Source organism: Mus caroli, chromosome 4 (genome assembly GCF_900094665.2).
Source record: "Mus caroli chromosome 4, CAROLI_EIJ_v1.1, whole genome shotgun sequence".
NCBI classification, from domain to species: Eukaryota; Metazoa; Chordata; class Mammalia; order Rodentia; family Muridae; genus Mus; species Mus caroli.
This window is the reverse complement of record NC_034573.1, coordinates 126,165,661-126,185,642: the sequence shown is the minus strand read 5'-3', so window position 1 is coordinate 126,185,642 and position 19,982 is coordinate 126,165,661. Positions and strand designations below refer to the sequence as shown.

Genomic DNA, 19,982 nt, shown 5'->3' with positions numbered 1-19,982 from the left:
TTGTAGACCAGGCTGGCCTTGAACTCAGAAATCCGCCTGCCTCTGTCTCCCAAGTGCAGGAATCAAAGGTATGTGCCACCAACAATGAGTGAAGTTCTTCATTTATTAAAAAAGAAAAAACTAATACAACCACAAAAATGTTTGGAAGTATCAACCAAAGTAGAATAAATGACTTAGCAATTTTTACCAATTTTATTCCTTGGTATATAAAACCAAGAGTAATGAGGGCATATATCTACCAAGACATATACACTAGAGCGAAAATGTTCATTGCAACTTTCTCACATAGCCGAAGTGGGTATGATCCCAAGTGTCCATCAACAGTAAAACCAGTAACTTTGGCCTGGCCATACAATTCAATATCAATAGGATGTTGGGGGGGTTGGGGGAGAGCCAGAACCAAAAGAATGCATACTATCTGACTCTGTATGAAATTCAATAGGCAAAACAGCCAGGCCTACTGAAGAGCACTTATAAAAGCCATTCAAGAGGTTGAGACAGGATCTCTGGCTCATCCCCACCCCCCAACCCCCACAACCCACCCCCAGCTACAGAGGGAGTTCAAGTTAGCCTATGCAATTTAGTGACACTGTCTCAAAATATGTAAAAAGTAACAGAAGGGCTGGTGGGTATACTCAGTGACACAGGGCTGCACCAGCATGCTCAAGGCCACAGGCTCAATCCTAGTACTGCAACAACAAAGACAAAGCTAATTAACAAAGACGGTGCAATAGCCAAATGGGCCACACAACTGGGCTACAAACATATCAAGACCCTGTCTCAAACAAACCCAGACATGGCAGTGCACACCTATGATCTCAGCACTTAGGAAGGAAGCAGGAGAAACTAAAGTTCAAGGCACAGTGAGTTGGAACCCAGTTTGGCTACAAAATACCTGGTTTCAAAAGAAACATAAAAGTTAATTAATTTAATTAATGTCAACTTACTGTGGGAGCCAGTAATGATGATGAAGAATTATGAGGGAATGAATGGTCTGGAGTTCTGCAAATAGTCTGTGTTTTGATCTGCTATGTATCTTAATATAAGTCATTTTTATATTATATACACATAAAAATTTATTGAACAATTTGGGTCGATTACTACAGATATATAATATAATCATAAGAAAACAAATAAAAAATAAAATCAAAACTTTAGACATTGTTATTTTGTAAAAGTCATATAAGCAATTCTAATATATAGTCAGTACTTGGAACCTTTTATGTCAAAAAACTCAAACTCATGATTCCCTGGTCTTCTATTATAATATCAACTGTGAGGGAGAAAAAAAAGATGAAAAGATGGGGGTGGGTGCAGAATGAGGAGGGAAGGACTTAACTGAAAAAGGAAATGGTCAGAGCAAAGAGAAAAACAAAGGTCAGTTCTGATGTGACTAGGGACCCACACAGCTAACAGCAGCAGTGGGTGAGGCAAATCGCATCTTAGTTCAGCTCTGTACCTAAACATTGGCTGTGACCCTTAGGCAAACTGCTCCGTTTCTCTTAGGACTTCTTATAGTTTTACTAATAACAAAGAATCCAGTAAGAACCAGGTCTCTTGACAGATCCTAGATTTATTCAGTATTGTAAGTGCCTATTTGTTTATTTCCTGTTCCAAACCCTACTCTTACTCTCTGAATAATACACCTTTCAGCTATTCAGAAAATTGAGGCAAGAATTCAAAACTTGCGTGGCCAACATACCAAGACTCTGTTTCAGAAAACAAAAGAAAAGAAATAATATAGCTCCTACTGCCCATTGCTTACACAGTACTTCATGGTTCAGATGACCTACACTCACACACACTCTCAGTCCTCAAACAATCCTCTCAGATTACAAGATTGCCAAAACTATTTTATATATTAAGAAGAAAAGCTGAGGCTCAACTTTTAAATAATTCCTATCGGGGGCGGTTAAGAGCACAGACTGCTCTTCCAGAGGTTCTGAGTTCAATTCCCAGCACCTACATGGTAGCTTACAACCATCTGTAATGGGATCCTATCCTCTTCTGGTGTGTCTGAAGACAGCTACCGTGTACTCATATAAAATAAATATACATAAATCTTTATAAAAAGAAAAGAGAAAAAACTTGTTAGCCGGAGGTAAACAACTGAAGAAGGGTTTTCCCTGCAGTTTCCTCAGGCCTAGGAGAGAGAAATTTATCACTGCTGCCACCCCTCTGGCCTCCCCAAATAGAGTAACCCTCTAGCTGTGACTGCAAGCTTTTCTTACCCCCTCTATCCCCCACCCCTGAGTATCAGCTTCACCAGCTATTTTTTGTTTTAACTTTTTATTGATTCTTTGTGAGTTTCACATCATGCACCCCAGTTCTGCTCACCTCCCGCCCCCTCATATCCACTGGCACTCTTGCAACCTCACAGAACACACAGAGGAAAACATCACGGAAGCTGTAGTATGTAAGAGTGTGTCCCACAAGGTATCCCTCTGTCCACACATCTTTACTTGCAAATGACTCATTGCTCTGGTTCAAGTTCTCTGGCTTCCGTGAAACCATCAATACTGGATGTTCACCAGGACTCCTCCTGATTATCTTGTTGTTGCCCTGTGTCATGGAGATCTTGCAGCAGGGCTGGCCCTTTCACACATCCCAATCATTCTCAGATGATACAGATCTGGGCCTGGGTGGTAGCTGAGCTGGTCAGTGTACCAGCTCTCCCTTATCCGAGCCACTAGCTCCAGCACTGCTCCAGCTGGGCCACCCAATGCTGCCACTGGCAGGAGACAGGGTCAGCTCTCCTGCTCTCATGCCCTTGGGGCTGCTTACCCNCACACACACACACAGCTCCTGAGCCAGCTCCACTGTGCTGCCCAATCATGGCACCTGGCCTACTCTCCCAAGTACTGCAGCTGGCCAGGGACAGGGCCAGCTCACCTGCTCTCATGATGGGGGATGGGAGAAAGCAGTTCTCCCTCACTCTTGCCCTAAGGGCTGGCTCACCTGCACCCTCTTGACAAGAGCCAGCCCTACTATGTTGCATGCACAGATGAGGAGCAAGTTATTTTATTATAGTTTTGTTTAGTTGTTTTTGTTACTTTTGTGATAGACACTGAATGCAGGACTGTGCATATGTTAGGCAAGTGCTCTACCACTAAGCCACAATCCCAGCCTTCATTTTTACTCTTTTAAGAAAAAATAAGACCAGACCAGGAAGAAAAATCTCCAAGACTTCAAACAGTCATACTCACAAGCTTCTATTATGTATAAAGCTGGAGAAATTAGGGCAAGACATGTCCCAGCAGGAAGATACCCTCCCACCAGCCCTCATTCAGTCAACTGTTCAGAGGACACTTGTTTTACTTAAGTCTACTGTTTTCTCCTCACCATTCTCGCTTCTTCAAAGAGTTGAAATGACATCTTCTTGAGTCTACATTCTCCTGTACGACGATCAAAATACCTAAATCAAAACTAAGCCACAAACTACATTTTTCTGACTTAGTAATTTAAACAGTCTTTTCCAAATTTTAAAATTAAAATTGTTTAAATACTTAGCCAGATATTCTTCAATGAATAATATAAGAAACACTAAAGAAAAAAAAATAACCAAGAACACTAACAGCTACACTGGGCATATATATTTATGGAAGTGTGGTACAAGAATAATAGCTGGGAACTTAAAATCCATTAAAAACCACTTGTGGGAAATAAAATATCTAGGGTGAGAACCAAGAGACTGGGCAACTGAGTCAAGCAAACTGGGTTTTAAAACAGTTTTACCAAAATATGCCTAGCATGCAGAGGTTTTACGCACCATACACAGCACCTATGGCAGCCAGTGTAGCCCAAGTGAATACAATGGAGCTGAGCACAACATGCGTGTTCTCTCCTCAGGCCAGCACCTAAACCAGCAGCAGCTCACCCTTGTCATCCACGACACCCCCTAACAATGCCCCACAGCCCAGCTATAGCACTGCAGGAGTTAAGCCAAGCAGTCCTCAAACTCAGGAGGAAACGAGCTTGCCACCTGACACTTCTCTGGCACATAAGCCGATTAGTTTGAGTTACAAACATAACTGCAAGATTCCAGTATGATGATGAAACCACTCTTTTTCTACAAACTAAAAATAACTTCTGTATCAAAATGGAAGCTTCTCCAAATATTTCTGCCCTGTCAGCAACCCAAAATTCTATTTCCCCAAATAATTAATCTATACATATATTGTTACTGAACCTTAGAATCCACATTTCCCCTATGTTCACATTCCTCATCCTAATGCTACCCTTCAAACAGAACAACAGTCCTAATGCCTTCCCACCTCTTGCATTTTAAGTTTCTCTTCCAATTACCAACCATGTACCAAGTTGTGGCTCACACTTTGTGTTGAGCCACAAGTGGAAGAGCTGAGCTGTAGCAAACCAGAATGAAATGCAAAAAAAATGAGAGACAAGACAGGGCATGATTGAAAATCAGCTAAATGTTTTTTATTAAGAAAGGGATGGAAGGCACTCCACCCACCTAGAAGAATATGAAGCTCTGTCCAGCATAGAGCCAGAGTATCCTATATAACTTTAGAGCATAGCCTTTACGTTTGTTCTAGAGTCAGGTGTATCCAAGTAGCTGAGTGTTCTACAAGAATTAGGAAGCTATCCTGAGTTGAAGTGACTTCTGTGTTGAAAATAAACTCCCATAGTTAAAGCCAAACAAGTTTGAATTGCAGATTTTTCCAGTCACAAGAAGAGGGGCTCTACAAAGAACTAGAAAGCTATGTCCTTTGTATCTTAGACTCAGTAGTAAGTCACCACTCCTTCCCAAAGCAAAAGCTGACTAGACTTCCTTGTTCTTTGCAATAAAATGCCACAGTGCTGTGCCACCCTATAAAGGCCCAACAAGGCATTTGTTATTAGAACAGTCACTTGGGACACACATTAATGCACTTCCTACAGATCCAAGTTTCAAATAGTCTTTTAATATACTTCTGTTGTTTTATGGTGTTTTGTTTGTTTGTTTTCGCTGTTTTGTTTTGTTTTAGATAGGGTCTCATATAGCTCAAGCAAGTCTCAAACTCACTATGAAGGCAAGAATGACCTGAACTTCCAATCTTCCTGCCTCTCCTTGAGTGTTGGATTACAGGTGAGCATATCATACCCAGTTTATGTATGTTGGAATAAATCTGGGGCCACATTGATATTAGGCAAGCTCTCTACCAATTGAGCTACAATCTTAGCTCCTATAGCTCTTTTAACATTTTACCATCTCTTTAAAAAAGCAAAACTAAAACTAGATTAGCTATAAAACCTATACTCATGGAAACATTTCTCAAAGAAAAAAAAGATTATCTCAGCCTGAGACCACCCAAGAAGCACAATGCAGGATTTGTAGCCTCCCAGTCTACAGTCTATCCACCAAACTGCAGAGCCATGGAGGCCAGAGAATGGATGGTACAGAAGCTGAACGCTATCAAAGATCTCAGCATGACCAAAAAGAAGTAAAAGGCATAGAGAGAGGAGGCAAAGTGAAACTACTGGAAGTAATGAAGTGAAGAAGAAGAAAAGTGGACTTGGACATTCAGTGGAAAATCACAAAGTATCCAACATACACAAGCAGAGTACAAAGGACTTGAAGGCACCTGGATCCACATACAGAACACTACCATATCCTCCAAGGTAGGACCAGTTGCTGCACAGGGTACAGCTATATGGCAGCATAAGGAGAAACGCGAGTCAAACTCAGGATCAGACTGGTCCATGTGGTATTCTGTAGAAACATTCTTCAATACATGTTTGTTGAAAAAAAAATGAGATTTATTAATTTTATGTGTCTGAGTGGCCTAACATACATGTCTCTGTACCATGTACATGCAGTGCCCACAGAGGACAGAAGAGGGCATCTGTTCCCCTGGGCCTGAATACAGAACAGCTGTAAGATGCCATGTTGGTACTGGACACTAACCTGGGTCTTCTGCAGGAACACCAAACCAAGTGCTCTTAACCACTGAGCTAGTTTTCCAGCCAGTTTTATTTTCTGCTGAGTCTGTACTTTTCAAAACTCTCCCTCAATTTGGAACCTGACTAAAGACTGCTCAATCTTGGTTTCTAGGTAACACTAAAAGATAACTTTTTAATTTGAAATGAAAAGCCCTGGATTTATACTAAACAAGGCCATTTTTACTCCTGAGTTAAATCTAAAATTCCCTGGCCAATCACAGCAGTGATTCCAGAAGATGGGAAAATAAGTCCCAGAGGAAATATGAGCTTAAAGTTAGACCTAAGTATCTAGAACTTCAACTGTAGTACCTTTGCCACATCAGACCTCTTCACAAGACTATCATTGGCAAATCACTGAAGAAAGAAGGCAAAAGAAAGTAAATACAGTAAATGGTAAAAGAAAAATGAATTTACTCTTCAGTACTAAGCAGAAAAACCAGTCTTTCTTTGTGAACTCTCCATAGAAAATAGAACTTCTTTGCGACCCAAGACCAGTTATTCCTTAATTTAATGACCTTTTCTCTTACACATCACATCATTTTTACTAAAAAGCAAATTGTAAATTACTACCCACTGCAATGAGCTAATCACTGGATTGGTAAAATCAGAAACCACCAACTGCAAGGATGGAAAGACATGAAAGCTCTTAGATTAATAACAGGGTAGGGAGATATATTCAGGGTAAGAAGACACTTATATTTTATTTGCAGGGTTTTGTTTGTTTATTTGGCTTATTTGTTTTAAGACAGGCTTCATTAGGCACCTCCGGCTTTCCTGGAACTCTGTATGTATAGACCTGACTAGCCTCAAACTCAGAGATCTGCCTGCCTCTGCCTCCTGAACATTTGGGATTAAAGGTTTACACACAGAGACTTGAGGGTACTTTCTATTAGAAAACTAGATAACTCCACCAAAGAAAACCTGACTTCATTATCTATATTCCAGTACTTAGATCGTGGAGGAAATTTCCTTTTCTTTGACTCTCAGCTTCTTTGATAGAAGAGAGGTTTATATTTTTTCCAAAAAGCCCAACCACAAGAGGAGCTGACTGCACAAGAAAAGATATGAAAGTCAGACTTGCTCACAGGCACGGCATAGCCCTAACAGAGAAGCATCTTAGCTATTAGGTCTCCCACAACATGACATTAACAGTAGTGCCATTAAAGCTGGGGCAACCATACACATCCTTCAACAGTGTGCCTGCCCACTAGAATAGCGGCTGTGACATTCTCGCACCCAGTTCAACATCTACAAACAGCTTACATTTGCCACTGATGACTGCAATCTCCTCCCTTAAAACCAAACTACACATTATACCTCTTCTCAGTGCCTTCATTTTGTTTACTTTCACTAAGATATTTTCATGCTAGAGACTTAATACTGTGTGAAAACTATAACATCTTTTTGGAGGGGGTACAGGGGGTTGGGTTTTTTTCAAAATAGGGTCTCACTATGTAGCTCAGGCTGTCTTGAAACATTCTGTAAATCAGACAAGACTCAAACATGAAGAGATTGATGTGTCTCTACCTTCTAAGTGCTAAGATTAGAGGTATGTGTCACTACATCTGGTGAAAATTTAATCGTAAGTAACTTTAATTTTCAAGATTGATTGATTGATTGATTGATTATATGTAAGTACACTGTAGCTGTCTTCAGATACTCCAGAAGAGGGCATCAGATCTCATTATGGATGGTTGTAAGCCACCAAGGACCTTCAGAAGAGCAGTCAGTGCTCTTAACCACTGAGCCATCTCTCCAGCCCTTGAATTTTCAATGAGCAGAAAATCCCCAAGGTATTGAATGTGAGCAAGGTTTTGCTTTGTTTCATTTTTGGTTTTTGTTGTAGAACATAAGTGTATAGCGGAATTGGCCTTCTCTATTCAAAGGTTTCTCCCTCCTGGGTTTATGGCTAAGGTGAAAATTAAGAACACTAATAGGAAAGAAGATAAAGGCTCCTTTTTTTTTCCTGCTGTGGCATCAATATATCTTAGAGTAGGCAATAGAGACTAAAGCCAGACTTAAAGCTCTGTGGTGCACGCCTTTAATCCCAGCACTCGGGAGGCAGAGGCAGGCAGATTTCTGAGTTCGAGGCCAACTTGGTCTACAAAGTGAGTTCCAGGACAGCCAGGGCTACACAGAGAAACCCTGTCTCGAAAAACCAAAAAAAAAAAAAAAAAAAAAGTAAATACAAGATCCACTGGACATTATACAAGAATGGGTCTTAAGTAAGGAGGTGCTAGCCTGCACAGCCACTAAGCTCAGGGTAAAGATGACGTCTAATGACAAGAATAGAGAAAATAAATTTCAAACCCTGGTTTCAAACTTTGGTACTTGTTAATATTGCAAACTTCCCGATACTGTCCTCAGATGTCCATACGTGGATATGTGGTAGAGCCAATTACTTTTTAATTTGCACTCTGGTAGTGGACTACTTTTTTATGTTTTTTAAATTACACTTATGGGGGAGAGAGCTGTAGCATGGCTTGTATATAAAGGGCAAAGGACAATTTTGTGGGAGTCACATCTCTCCACCATGTAGATCTTTCAGGAATCAAACTCAAGTGGCAAGTGCTTTTACCCACTAAGTCATCTCATCAATCCAAAACTACTTTATACAGGCTGTTAATGACTTGAATCTGGACTATTCTCCCCTACTAATGTATTCAGTACTCTCTGTCTCAGTTGGTGGCACTGTTTTATGGAGCTCTGAGTTTTAAGAGGTGAGGCACTAAAATGAGCCTTTGAAGGTTATACAGCCTAATTAATCTATGCTTCATAATCAGACAAGATATGAGATATCACCTCAGCCCCTGCCATCACAGGCAGAAATGTTACTGTGGCCATGACTTTCTGACCATGATGTACTGTATCATCTAAATCATAAGCTAAAATAAAGCTTTTCTCCTCTAAATTGTTTCTGCCAGATATTTTATTATAATGTCAAGATAAGTAAAAATGAATTCTAAGCCAGCCTGGACTTAAATAGCAAAATTCTTCTCAAATATTAATAATCATAATAATAACAAAAAGAATCTTTTTTTAAATTAAATGTAGCCGGGCGTGGTGGCGCACTCCTTTAATCCCAGCACTTGGGAGGCAGAGGCAGGCGGATTTCTGAGTTCGAGGACAGCCTGGTCTACAAAGTGAGTGCCAGGACAGCCAAGGCTACACAGAGAAACCCTGTCTCGAAAAACCAAAAAAATAAAAAAATAAAAATAAATAAAATAAATGTAAATACACTGTAGCTGTCTTCAGACACCCCAGAAGAGGTCACCAGATCCCATTATGGGTGGTTGTAAGCCACCATGTAGTTTTTGGGATTTGAACTCAGGACCTTAGGAAGAGCAGTGAGTCAGTATTCTTACCCACTGAGCCATCTCTCCAGCCCCCACAAAAAAGAATCTTTAACTTGATGCTTGCTCTTTTCCTGTTTTTTTTTCCCCCTTCATGGTTCTTAGCACTTCCTAAGACTTAATACTTACCTTCCTCACTAGAATGTAACTCCATTAGGAAAGGGGCTTCCCTACCACTACCACTGTATTCCTAGGACCCTCAAACAATACCTGAAATATAATAGGTATCCTTTATAAATGTTTATAAATATGGAACTACTTCAGCCGGGCAGTGGTGGCACATGCCTTTAATCCCAGCACCTGGGAGGCAGAGGCAAAGGCAGGCAGATTTCTGAGGCCAGCCTGGTCTACAAAGTGAGTTCCAGGACAGCCAGGGCTAGACAGAGAAACCCTGTCTCAAACAGCCAAATATATATATGTATGTATGTGTGTGTGTGTGTGTGTGTGTGTGTGTGTGTATGGAACTACTTCAGAAAGCAAAATATGGTCTTATTAGCCTCACTCATTTGCTGGCTAACCTCTAGGCAGTCACTTTCCTGTTTTGATGGTGACCACATTCAGCAAAGTGAATCTAGGGACTATCCTAGAGAGGTACTCTGCCACCTGACTTTTACTATGATAATACAATTTTCTCCCTAGCTGAACTACAACTGAGGCTTAAAGATCCAATCTATAGCTGTTTTCAAAGGACTTACATTCCACAGGAATGACCTGGCCCCTACTATATGAGAAGCCAAATACAGTGCTGGGAACACCAATGTGAGAGCTGCAAGTTTCAACAGCACGATACAACATACCACACAAAGATTGCTACATTCTGTTCTGCAATGGGTCAGCCAGACACTTCCTGCCCAGACATAACTAATTAACCACATGTCCTAGATTAGGGTTACTATTGCTGTGATGAACCACCATGACCAAAGCAATCTGGGGAGGAAAGGGTTTATTCAGCTAATACTTCCACATTGCTGTTCATCACTGAAGGAAGTCAGGACAGGAACTCAAACAGGACTGGAACCTGAAAGCAAGAGCTGATGAAGAGGCCATGGAGTAGTACTGCTTAGTGGCTTGCTCCTCATAGTATGTTAGCCTGCTTTCTTATTGAATCCGGGACCACCAGTCCAGGGATGGCACCACCCACAATGGGCTGTGCCATTCTCCATCAATCATTTAAAAAAAAAAAAAAAAAAAAGCCTTACAGCCAGATCTACAGAGACATTTTCTCAATTGAGGTTCCTCCTTTCAGATAACTCTAGCTGTGTCAAGCTGACATATAACTAGCCAGCACACCATGTATGTGTCTATATTCACCTGTGATCAGAAATACCTTGGACAGCATATACTAAGGTCTATATATCACTTTATTCCTCAAAACAACCCTGGGGCTGGAGAGATAGCTCAGTGACTAACAAGTGTGTACTCTCAAAACCGAAACAAGAAAAAGGAAGGAAGGAAAGGAAGAAGGGAGGAAGTAGAAAAGGCTCAAACTCACAAACTCACTCCCTTTGAATAGTAAGAAACAACAGAAAACAGCTTCCAAAATTGGATTTAACATAATCCATTTTTGTAAAATTGGGAGAGGGTGGGTTTTTTTTTTTTAATGGTTTTGTTGCTTAAGATACAGTCTGGAATATGTTAGCCAGGATAGCCCTGAACTTGTGGACTTAAGCAATCCTGCCACCTCAATGTCTCAAGTGCTGGGAGGTACAGGTATATGTCACCAAGCCAGAAGAGAATTTGGATATAAATTAAGCCAATCCAGGTACTGTACTAAAGGGGAGATATAAAATAAAAATCTAAGTTTAAATTATTAAGTAGTGATAAATTCTCTGGCTTTTCCATCTAACAATGGTACCCTAAAATTCAAATTTGACAAAACCAAAACAAACAAACCACTATTACAGTATTATGTGAAAATAACAAGTGCGCAATGAACGTTGATGGTAGAGCAACACCACTCAACCTACAAAGGACTGCATTACAGCCTCACCACAGTGGAAATACTGACATAAGATTCTTAAATTCCAACTAGTTTGTCCTTCAGAAAGGATATGGTTTACTTATCATCTTTTTTTCCCGGGGGCTGGGTCGATATTACCTCTCTAACAGCACCAGAGTCTCTCAATAGTCAAGACTGGGATATAGATCTAATCATATACTGTTTTGTTTTAAGAAGGATTTTCAACAATAGCCTTACCACATACTGCGGAGGGAGGACGATGGGGACTGCATTTCTCTATATCCAGTCAATAATTCCCTCCTTTCATGTTATGGTTTGACCCACTTGAGACATCTGTTGTCAGTTCTATTAAATCAAATTCAGGGGGAGGAGGAGAACAATACAACTCCAGAAGACGTCTAAGGACTCTCCTTAGGGGAGGCCAATAAACACCATCAGCACATGCCTAATGTCGGGCTTATTCTTCTATAGCAAATTATAAAAAAGCAAGCCAGCCAGTCATAAAAAGACACTCAAGAGGCTGGTGAGATGGCTCAGTGGGTAAGAGCACCCGACTGCTCTTCTGAAGGTCTGAAGTTCAAATCCCAGCAACCACATGGTGGCTCACAACCACCCGTAATGAGATCTGATGCCCTCTTCTGGAGTGTCTGAAGACAGCTACAGTGTACTTACATATAATAAATAAATCTTAAAAAAAAAAAAGACACTCAATAATCTCAAATTTTAGACAACATTTAGAAAGTGCCAAATTATCTCTCTACCACTTGCTTAGCCTCTCTCAGCACTCCCTGCTGGTAGTTCCTGTACCTGCATGGGCTCCAGAAGCAGAGTGCTAATGTACCTCCTATGGGAGGGCCCTGGGCTACATCTTCAGTAGAGCACCCACATCTGATGTGGGAAAGCCCTGCTCCAACAAATAAACAGTAACATTTACAAAACTGGATTTGTTCTAACACTTATTTTTCTATAAAGTATGTGAATACAGTCACTGACATGAAAAGAAAGGATCAGCTCTAATTAGTGCCACAAAGTACTTTTTCCTATTGATAACACTGTTGAGGCTGGTATTAAGCAATAAAGGGGTTTTTTAAAGTCAGAGTTAAGGTAGGGGAAAGAGAAATTGTACAGGAGTTGTTTTGATTGCATTATGTGTGTGATTATTCTAAATAAAGACTAATATTTTAAATATTATTAAGCCCAGCATTCTCATTTCTAGCCCTCAAATATAAAAGACTATGACTCTATCAAATCTCAACTATAGTGAGGATAGTAAATCTTGCAATACATTTCAACAACTATGTTCAACATTTCCCCATCCATCCCTAAACAACAAAAAACTCAACTACACAGCACCTATTAATAATATGAATTCTATCCTAAGTAGGAGCTCTTTCCTAAAGATACAGAGCTTAAAAAATCCTTCCCATTAATTTTCAGAATGTGTCGCTATATCTATGTATAAACCACATGACAGAAGTGACAGAATCCAATTAGAGTTGGATTTAATCTGTGTCTGTGTGTGGGGTGTGTGGGCGTGGGTGTGTACATATATGAAAGCTATATGGTTTCTTACTCAAAAGCTCCTTGTGTTTACACCACAATTTTACTAACTCCAACCCAAACTTAAAACTGTAGAACTATATAACTTCTTTGTAATTCTACTAATAAGACAAAGAATATAATATTATTTAGTAGGATACGCTGAAAGAAAAAGTGAAAGTTAATGAAACCTGAGGCTCTTCCGGTTTCAGCAAGTTAAAGGCTTTTGTAATTAGTCTGCTGGTTTGGTTTTATTTGGTTTTCTTTGAAACAGCATCTCCCTATTTAACCCAAGCTAGCTTCTATCTGGTCTCCTCCTACCCCAGCCTCCTAAGTGCTAAAATTGCAAGCATAAGGCTAAAAATAAACAGTTTCTTAAAATCAAGCCTATTCACACAGGTGTGGTGCTGCATCCATCTGTACTCCAGGCACTTGGAAGCTGAAACAAGAGGATCTTGAAGTCAAGACTATTTAAACATCACCAACATCAGGCTCTATCAATGGATTGAATATTTTGGATGTTTTATGGAATATAACTTGGATTCCTCCATGTCTCTCCACCACACAAAGTAACTCTACTGAATCTGGTTATTACGCCTCTTACCGTGCAGCCTCTCCCACCATTCCTAATATCATGGTGTCTATCACTTCGTAATTCAAGTCACAGGTCAAAGGTAATTTCCTCGAAATGCCTTACCTGATGATCTGGGCTAAAGCTGCACCCCTCTCCTAACATGTCTGGGAATCTATATCCAAAATCATACTACTACTATGTTTGTTTGTTTGTTTGTTTGAGACGGGGTTTTTCTGTGTAGCTCTGGCCATCCTGAAACTTAGAGATCTGACTGCCTCTATATGTTGAATGTGGGATTAAAGGAATCTGCCACTATGGCCTGGACTACTTTATGTCTTTTTTTTTTTAAACTGCTTTCTTTCCCAAATAATTTATAAACTCTACAAAGATAAAGACTTTGTGAGTGTTGTTTAATCACTATATCCAATGCCCAGAATACTGTACAGCATGCAATAAATATTAACCATACCATAGTCAATAAATATTAACCATACAAAGACTGTATTTGCTCACTCTTACACAACACTACAGGTTTTCTAAAGATCATTAACATTGTTTTCTATTTATTTCCCACAGCATCATACTGATTAAATGTATAAAAGCGACCAAATAAAAGTTTTAACTACTGAGCAAAGAAAGAGTTTCCTTTTCTGTTATAGTCTTCCAATCTGTTGGCGTCTTTTGTTTTGGTTTGTTTTGGTTTGGTTTGGTTTTGGTTTTTCGAGACAGGGTTTCTCTGTGTAGCCCTGGCTAGCCTGGAACTCACTCTGTAGACCAGGCTGGCCTCGAACTCAGAAATCCGCCTACCTCTGCCTTCCAAGTGCTGAGATTAAAGGCATGCGCCACCACGCCCCGCACTGTTGGCATCTCTAAATCAACAAAAATTACTCATTAACTACCTTCTAAAAGCCATGCATTATTAACTAAGTATCTACCATAAGCCAAGTTAGGCTGCATTCTAGGCTTTTTTGCTTTGCTTTGGTTTGCTTTGGTTTGTTTGTTTTCAAGAGATCTCCTCATCACTGATTTTGTTGTTGTTGTTTTGTTTTAATTTTGCAGAGCTAGGAATCAAATACAGAGGAGATTCACCACTTAGTTCTCAGTCCTGGTATTCTGAACAATCTAATACTTGAACATGAGCCAAAGAAGCCCTGAAACCTTCTCCTGTTTTCATTCTGGTGATCTCATATTTTATTGACCAAAGGAATCCAAGTGGTTATTGCTACCTGCAGGGCATCACTTAAACACAGTGGTATTTTTTATGTCAAAAGAGACCACAGTGAGAACTTTACTGTCCAACTATATCAATATCTCTTTAGCTACTGTAAACCCTTTTAAAGTTTTATGTTATGTATATGAGTGTTTGGGCTGCCATGTATGTCTGTGCACCATATACATATGGTGAATATAGAGGCCAGAAAAGGGCATCTGATCACCTGGAGCTGGTGTTACAAACAACTGTAAGCTACCATGTGGATGCTAAGAACTGACAGAGCAACAACTACTGAGCCATCATCTCTCCAGCCCCCAATTATTATACTTTCAACGAATATTTCTTAAAAAGCCAAAAACGACATTCCTAAGAGATCAGGAGGCATCTGGACGGAGAAACTATTTTTCTAGGTGTGATAATATTGTGGTTGTGGTAGATGGTACTCCTTCATTCACACCTGAATTTTATTAAGTAGTGGGGGGGGGGGCATGTTTAGGTTTTATTTTTCCCAGTGCTGGAAATCAAACCTAAGTCTTCACACATAGTAGGCAAATACTCTACACTGCTGAGCTGCATCCCCAGCCTGGGGGTAATCATATTCAAATAGTTACTTACAAAAACATATACTATAGAGGATTATTAGGTGCATTTTTCTAGTTATAACTACCTGGTTAACTTTCAGTACAGGCTTAATAGTAACTTGACCATAATTGATTCAGAGACTACTAAGAGGACACAGAAACCAAACCACTAAAACATATAAAATATTGACAAAGGAATAAAGAATAAAAAAAAAAAAGACAAAAATAAAAAAAAAAAACCTTATCAAGGCCAAAACAACTAACAGGATCAAGGCCCTTCTTCTTCCCAGCAGAAAAACCAACCACAGAACTGCAGTGACAATGTATCTGAAAAGGGTTTTGTTAAGCTCATGAGGATTTGAAAATACAAATTTTCAAATTTGTTGTTGTTACTTAAGTATATGTTAAGAACTTTAGTTCCAGCTTTAGGGCTGGAACAATGGATGGCTCAGTAGTTAAGAGCACATACTACTCTTCCTGAGGACCTGAGTTCAAAATGCCACTAAAGATACATACGCAAATTTGGGAAGGTTGTTCTAGATCAAGGATCTATAAACAGAAGTTTTACCAGAGCGCAGCCACTCACATGCACTCATGCAGTGCTTATGGTTGTGATTCCCTAATAAGCAAGAGACTCTAGAGCCCACAAAGCTGAAAATCCTTCTAACTTTAGATAACAAGGAGTTATGTTAGATATGAACAGAAATTAAATACTGTATGAATGCTAATGCTAAAGTATATTAAGTATTGATGAATAATGTATGCAGTTTTCTTCCAAATATTTCAGATGAGAAAGTATAAGAAAAATAAATAAATAAAGCAAATGTGTATTAACAAGTGTAGAATCTAGGCCAGCAGTTATCAAGTTTTCAGATGTGTCTCCTTTACTTTAAAGCATTAATGAAGGTCTCAAAGGGCTTTTTTTATATTATATATGTAGATAGCTATATTAACTATATAAAACTTAAAACAAAACCTTGAGTGCCGGGCGTGGTGGCGCACGCCTTTAATCCCAGCACTTGGGAGGCAGAGGCAGGCGGATTTCTGAGTTTGAGGCCAGCCTGGTCTACAGAGTGAGTTCCAGGACAGCCAGGACTATACAGAGAAACCCTGTCTCGAAAAACCAAACAAAACAAAACAAAACAAAGAACAAAAAACAAAACCTTGAAAACAGGCTGGAGAGATGGCTCAGTGGTTTAGAGCACTGGCTACTCTTTGAGTTCAATTCCCAGCATCCACTCCAGCTCAAGGGATCTGGCACCCTCACAGACAGATATGCAGGCAAAACACCAATACACATAAAAGAAAAAGAGTTTAAAAAAAATTTTTTTGAAGGATGGCAATGGCACACACCTTTGATCCCAGCACTCTTCAAGAGGCAGAGGCAGTGGTTCTCTGTGAGTTCGAAGCCAGCCTGGTTTAAAGAATAAGTTTCAGGACAGCCAGGTTATAAAGAGAAACTTTGTCTCAAAAAACCAAAAGGAAAAAAAAAAGAAAACCTTAAAAACATATTTTAGTTTTAATAACATTCAATAGAAATTACAAACTTTAACAATAACTTCTCCAAAAAAAAAATAAAATCTGATGAAAAGAGTAAAATGAGTCTCACTGCAGTCCCAGGGCCCTTCTTGGTGTTTGCTGTAGCTCTCTAAAACTTACTTTGATATGCAATCATTTTAACATGGTGTTCTGTTTGAAATGGATAAAGAAATATCCTGCTGGGCAGTGGTGGCGCACACCTTTAATCCCAGCAGAGGCAGGTGGATTTCTGATTTCAAGGCCAGCCTAGTCTATAGACTGAGTTCCAGGACAGCCAGGGCTACACAGAGAAACCCTGTCTCAAAAAAAAAAAAAAAAAAAAAAAAAAAAAGAAAGAAAGAAAAAAAAGAAAGAAAGAAAGAAATATCCCCTACTTCACAAAGTATGTATACATTAAGGTATTTTAATAACCTGTAAAAATAATTAAGAGATATTTTTCTTTGCTATTGTACCAGAATTTGACAGGTAGAAGTTTTTAAAGGTTAACTGTAATGTAGATTCTTAACAACCTCTATTATATAAAATTCTTTGACCAGTTTTTCACTTTGAATGCATCTTTTACCTCTGTAAATGCCCACACTGGTCATTTAAAAATGCTGTGTCACTAAAGTGACAACAAACAATCAAATAAACAGAACTTTCACAGTGTATTCCATTGTCAGTGTCAAAACAGTTAGTATTGCCAATGTCATTTAAAAACAAGTCTAAGTTGGATATAATGCCAAACTCCCAGAAATAAGTCACCTTTAATTCTATTTTTTCCTTGGAAGCTCAAATTGTATCCTTGAAAATAAATAAATACCATCAGTTTCCTTTACAGTGACAAGCTACATTTCATTTATTTTCAAGATGATGTTAGCCAAAGGTTTAAGTCTAAACTTAGTTTAGCTATCAATCACCCCTTCAAATGAAACTAGTGCTTCCTGAAAAAGAAAAATGTTACTGTAGCTTGAAATTCAAACTGCAGCAATGTTTTTCTTGATGTATTAACTGGACATAGGCAGAAGGGCTTCACATGAACTTCCCATCATACCAAATACAACAGTATGCACTCAAGGATCAATATATTAATAAAACTGATGGTTTTGGTGCTTCATCAATTACTTTTAAAAGTGAAACTAGTATTCTTGCTTTTAAACATGTGTCATGAGCATAATTCTCATCAACACAATTAAATGCTGTTCCCCCACCCACCACCACACCCGAGACAGGGTTTCTCTGTAGCCCTGGCTGTCCTGGAACTCACTCTGTAGACCAGGCTATCCTCGAACTTAGAAATCCACCTGCCTCTGACTCCCAAGTGCTGGGACTAAAGACATGTGCCACCACCACCTGGCAAAATGCTGCTTTCTTTATGTAGGCTAAGACATAAATAAGCAACATTATTGGCTATTAGCTTTTGTAACACTAGTACAAATAGTAATGTATTGGCATTAATAAAATAGTTTTGATTACCTTTAATTTAATTAAATAATTTAATTAAATTTAGTTTAATTTAAATATATTAATTACATTTAATTAAAATAGTTTTTAGGACCTTAAGAATTTTATAAATCCATGAGTACTAATGTGTATGAAAGGGTTATGAACATTCATAATACTATTTATCCAACTGCTTCACTTTAGGAAATTTCAAAATATATGATTGGAAGCCATATTAATATATGAATGTTGTAAGTCTGAAGCCTGCCTGAAGCTAAATAGGAAGATTTTGCAAGAAAGCAAGCATTAGCTTATCATTAGTAATAAGTAAATGCAAATCAAAATAATTTTACCTCCACTAGTGTAACTAAAAAATAAAAAAAGACATGCATTAATAAAGCAATATGGAAACAATTTCCATCCATACTATTAGGAGTGTAAAATAAAAATGACACAAACACCAGGAAGGTTGGCAGCAAGTCCTCAAAACATTAAGCAGAGTGAGTATATGACCCTGCATCTGTTCAAGGTATTTACCCAAGGGATGGAAAGTTCCTAATAGACTAGAAGTAAAAACAGCCCAAATGTCCACAAATGAATGAGAAACAAAGCTGGAATTTTCACCAGGCATGCCTATAATCTCAGAACCCAGGAAAGAGAGATGGGAGGATTACAAATTTGAGGTTGGCATAATTACATAGTTCTAGGCCAAATAGTGCTATACTATATAGCAAGACTCTATCCAAAGGGCGGGGGGTGGAGGAGACCTCTAAAAAGAAGTACCAATACATACTGCAATATGAAAGAAAATCCTTTAAAGCATTACAGTAGTGTCAAGTTTAGTGGCCCACCCTTGTAAGCCCAGTACTACAAGGTAAAAGGAAAGAGGATCAGGAGTTCAAGATCATCTTCAGTAACACATCAAGTTTTCAGACCAGCCTGGCCTATGTAAAATCCTATCACAAACCAACTAAAAATTAAAAACACCCCAAAATTAAAAGAAAACACTGGGGCTGGTGAGATGGCTCAGAGGTTAAGAGCACTGACTGCTCTTCCAGAGGTCCTGAGTTCAAATCCCAACAACCACATGGTGGCTCACAACCATCTGTAATGAGATCTGATGCCCTCTTCTGGTGCATCTGAAGACTTTAGACAGCTACAGTATACTTATGTATAATAATAAATAAATCTTTTTTAAAAAGTTTTCTTTCTCAGTTTTAAAAAGAAAACACTACACCTAGTAAAAGAGGTCAGACACTATCAAGCCTGAGTTGACAAGAAAAAGAAGCAGACATTTATATGAAATGTCCAATATAGGCAAATCCATAGAGACAGAAAGTGATTTATAGCTCAACAGTGAGTCACAGAATGGAAAGTGACTGCTAGTGGGCATGTGACTTCTTTTTGAAGTGATAGAAATGTTCTGACATTAAACAGTAGAGATGGTTGCACAACTCTGAGAATATATTTTTAAAGACCACTGCAACAAGACCTGCTCTAGCTGCTGAGAAGGCTTAGGGCAGGAAGATTCCAAGTTCAAGTCCTATTTGGGCTATAGAGTAGTCTGGGGCCAGACAAGATCATATCTCAAGAAGAAAAGGGGATGTAGCTCAATGGTAGAACATTTGCCTAACATGCAGCCCTGGATTTGATGCCTGGCATAAGGGGACTGGCAGAGTGGAAAAGGGAGAAAAGAAAGGGGATGGGGATGGGGGAAATAAGGGGAAAGCTGGGCACTGTAGCACATACCTTTAAACCTAGCACTCAGGAAGCAGAAGTGGCAGGTAAATCTCTGAGTTTTAGGCCAGCCTGGTCTACAGAGCAAATTGGGACAGCCAGAGCCACATGGGGGGGGGGG

General features: G+C 39.2%; 1 protein-coding gene across 5 annotated transcripts in view; it reads right to left on the bottom strand.

Moving 5' to 3' along the window:
* Luzp1 (leucine zipper protein 1) overlaps positions 1 to 19,982 on the bottom strand; it is an 84,114-nt gene that overhangs the window by 40,057 nt on the left and 24,075 nt on the right. The window contains exon 1 of one of the 5 annotated variants that reach the window (XM_021159897.2): positions 3,343 to 3,446. The exons of the other annotated variants lie outside the window; for them this stretch is intronic. The gene's annotated coding sequence lies outside the window, so the exon portion shown is untranslated. Of the gene's footprint in view, positions 1 to 3,342; positions 3,447 to 19,982 lie in introns of those variants that run through there. 5 annotated transcript variants of the gene reach the window in all.